The sequence below is a fragment of the Nannospalax galili genome, unplaced genomic scaffold, assembly GCF_000622305.1.
Source record: "Nannospalax galili isolate Female #2095 unplaced genomic scaffold, S.galili_v1.0 scaffold362, whole genome shotgun sequence".
Taxonomy (NCBI): Eukaryota; Metazoa; Chordata; class Mammalia; order Rodentia; family Spalacidae; genus Nannospalax; species Nannospalax galili.
In genome coordinates, this window is record NW_008348785.1 from 2,120,776 (window position 1) to 2,124,815 (window position 4,040).

Here is a 4,040-nt window from a genome sequence, read left to right on the forward strand (position 1 = left end):
GACTCCCGCTCCGCCCGCAGCAACCCGCCGAGCCCGGCCGCGCTCCGCCTCCCTCGGCGCCGCCGCCCACCCCGCAGCTGCCGCCTCCGCCCTCCCGCTTCAATCAGGACATGGTCTCCGCCGGCCCGTGCTTGGCTCCCAGCGGGCAGAGGGGCGGAGAGGAGACGCGGGGGCGGTGGCCGAGGCTGGGTGGCGGGGGCGGAGCGGACGGGGGCGCCGCCTGGGCCGCTGCGAACTCCGAATGGCGGCGGCTAGGGACCCTGAGCCAAATAAACCCCGCGGAGGCCGCACAACGTCAGGGACTGGACCCGGATGCTCGCCGTCCTCTGATTGGCTCCGAGGCCGCCCGACGCGCAGCCAATGAGCGGCCGCCTCTTTCCTGGCGCAGGAGGCGGGGCCGCGGCCGCGTGACATCAGCGGCGTGCGTCCCGATCGAGAGGCGGCAGCGCCAGTGCTGGGCGCGCTGGGGAGTCTCCCGGTGTGCGGGGCCGGTTCTCTGCAGCCGAGTGGCAGGAGCTCCGGATCTACCGACTCCCACCGGAGCGGGCTTACTAGCTTAGAATCCGCTGGAGACGGGCGCTCATTCTGTAGCACAGGCTGGCCCAGAACTCACTATGTAGTCCACGTTGGACCAGAACTCGTCACGATCCTCCTCCAAACTCACTAACGTAGCAGAGGCTGGCCTCGAACTCCTGGGCCTCCTGAGTCCCCGGATAACGGGCATGCCGCCACCTCTGTATCAGCCTCACCTGGCAATTTTTATACTTCAGTTTTTAATCTCAAGATTTTGAAAGATTATGAAATAGCTTTTCGAGGTGTTAATCGCTAAAAGTAATCGGCAGAGGGCGGGAGAAGTGGCTCGTTGGGTAAAGGTGCTTGCCACCAAGCCCGAGGCAATCCCGGAGACTCACGGTGGGAGAGAACCATCTCTTGCAAGTTGGTTGTTTGATCTACATACCAGTAGATTCATTTAAGTAATCGGGACTGCAGACACTCCTCAGCAGTTAAGAGCACTTGCTCCGTGGGTCACAACCACCTGTAACTCCAGCTCGAGGGGATCCGATGCCCTCTCTGGCCTCTGGGCACCCACTGGCATGTGCACATACCCACACACAGATACATGTACGTATAATTAAAAGTATAGTTGGGGGTGAGGCTGGGTTTCACGTAACCCCACCTGGCCTAGATATGTAGACCATCCCAGGCTGGCCTCGATCTTCCTGCTTCTGCCTCCCAAGTGCTGGGATGAACGGCTTGCACCACTACATCCGGCTCGAAAATTTAAAAAAAAAAAAAAATTGGGGGGGGTCTTTTTGAGACAGGGTCTCCTGTAGCCCCAGCTGTCCTGGAACTCACTATGTAGACCAGGCTGGCCTTGAACTCAGAGATCCGCCTCCCTCTGCCTCCAGTGCTGGGACTAAAGCCGTGCCCCACCACGCCCAGCGAAAATAATATTTTTTAAATTAGAGTAAGATTCTTTATTGTAGTAATTCTTCCATTTTTAAAAGACAATAATACAGGATATGAAGTCAGAGAGAAGGTAGTAAGGTGGGGATAGAGATTACGGAGGGGGTGAAAGAGGAAGAAAGAGCGGCCCCTAGAGGGTTCTTAGTCTCATTCATAAAAGAATTTAAGAATGGACCCAAACAGAAGCTTTTAGTTTTATTAGAATTTTAAAGAAAACTCCTCAGGGCAGGTGAGCTGGTTATGTGTATGTAAGTGCACCTGTGTCCTGCAATGCCTGAGGAGGTCAGGAGAGGGCATCAGTTTTTAGCTGCCATGTGGGTGCTGGGATCAGAACCCAGGTCCTCCGCAAGAGCAGCCAGTGCCCTTAACCACTAAGCCATCTCTCCAGCCCCTCAAAAAGTTTTAAAAGTAATCTGTTGGAGAAAAGTCTGCAGCAGTCAATCCTGGAGGGCATTTAGTACTTGTATTGCAACTTCAGGTTCAAGAGGATGACTGAGTTACTCAAAGTTTAGTGATGCCAAATTTGAATGAGCCCTCATTTAATGAAGATGTTCATCATATTCTGAGTTCTTTGCACCAATCTGATAAAGGGCATATGTATGGCAACTATGTGACCAGCAAAGAATAACACCTTGTATAGCTTCCCCTCACTAACGTCTCCCGTAGCCCTTGGGATGTTCCATCTTAATAGCCACATCCCCCATCAGAGCAATGTTATTTGCTCAGGATCTTGTGGATACATCCAGCTTAAACTGAAATAGCCTTTTGCCTACAAAACAACACATTCTCAAAGATATAATTAACTCATTTATAGATAAAAATCAAATATGTTATGTGAGAATAGTTCAACCACCAGTTTACTTTGAAAATCTTTTTTTAAGGTTTCTGAATACCTCCAGTTTCCCCTCCCTGAATCAAGGCTGCAGAGCATCTCACATATTTTAGCACCAATCACACAATGAAGTGTCTGATTTGTAGTTTATTTTAGTAAGGAAAAGGGAAATGACTTGGGTAAGATTTCTGAATTTAGTAAATTTTAGTCTAGTAAAAAGTCTGTGTACGAGGGCATAAGCACAGAAAGATGAGTAAGACCCTCAGGGGAGAGAGCTAGAGTATAAAAGAGGGTAAGTCAGCTGGGCGTGGTGGCGCTCGCCTTTAATCCCAGCACTTGGGAAGCAGAGGCAAGAGTTCAAGGCCAGCCTGTTCTACATAGTGAGTTCCAGGACAGCTGGGGCTACAGGGAGCCCCTTTCCCAAAAAAAAAAAAAAAAAAAAAAAAAAAAAAAGAGGGTAAGTCAAAAATAACCACAATTATAAAGTGGAATTGCTGAGTAAATTAAAGTGAGAATTAACTTATAATTGAGAGGAAAAACAAATTCAAAAAAGACTGCTGGAAAGACATTTGATAGGAATCTAGTAGTTCTCAGAGCCAGGGAGATGAATCGATATGCAAAGTGCTTGCAGAGGTCAGTTCCAGAATCCCCTAAGCAAAGTCGCATGTGATCCTGCATGTTTGTAATCTCAGCGCTGGAGATCCCTGGGTTCCATGGTTCTAGTCTAGCCTACTTGACAAGTTCCAGGCTGTGAGAGACCCTGTCTCAAAACACAAAAGTGGATGGGCCCTGGAGCTGGAGGGATGGGTCAGCAGTGAAGAGCACTGACTGCTCTTGCAGAGGACTTGGGTTCAATTCCCAGCACCCACATGGCAGCTAACCGTCTATAACTGCAGTTCCAGGGATTCCGACGCCCTCACCTCCGAGGGCATTGCACAACACAAGTGTAGTTACATGCAAGCAATATACTCATCCACATAAAATTAAAAATTTAAAAAGTATTTTTTAAAAAGTGGATGGCTCCTAAAAAATAAGACTCAAGATTAACCTGGCCCCACACTTACACACACACACATGCACCACACACCTACACCTACTCACACACACACATCAACATGCACACCTACACACACTAGAATCTCATAGTTTTTAACCATGGCTACACATTAGAACCAACTGAGGAACTTTTTTTTTTTTTTTTTTTTTTTTTTTTTTTCTTTTTAACGGGGGCCCCCCGTGGCCCCCCAGCTCTCCTAGAACTCACTATGTAGACCAGGCTGGCCTTGAACTCAAAGAGATCCGCCTGCCTCTGCCTCCCCAGTGCTGGGACTACAGGCGTGTGCCATCACACCCGGCTTAACTGAGGAACTTTTTAAACATGGTTGTTAGGCTCCACCTGTTGAGACCTATTGAGAGGGTACCTAATTGAGAGCCTGGGCATGGACATGTCAAACATTCTCCAGCCACGTAATTTTCTCCAGGTTTGAAAACTACTGATAGAGTCCTACCCCCAAAACCTACAGATGGGGACACTAATGCTAAGTGATTTGACATGTTTACAAATAGAGCAAATGACATGGTCATAGATAAGAAACCAATTTGGAGGGCAGTGAGATGGCTCAGGAGATAAAGGCACTTGCTACCAAGCCTGATAACCTAAGTTCTATCCCCAGGACCCACATGGTGGAAGAAGAGAACCAACTCCCACAGGTTGTCTTCTGTGCACATGCCTATATATATA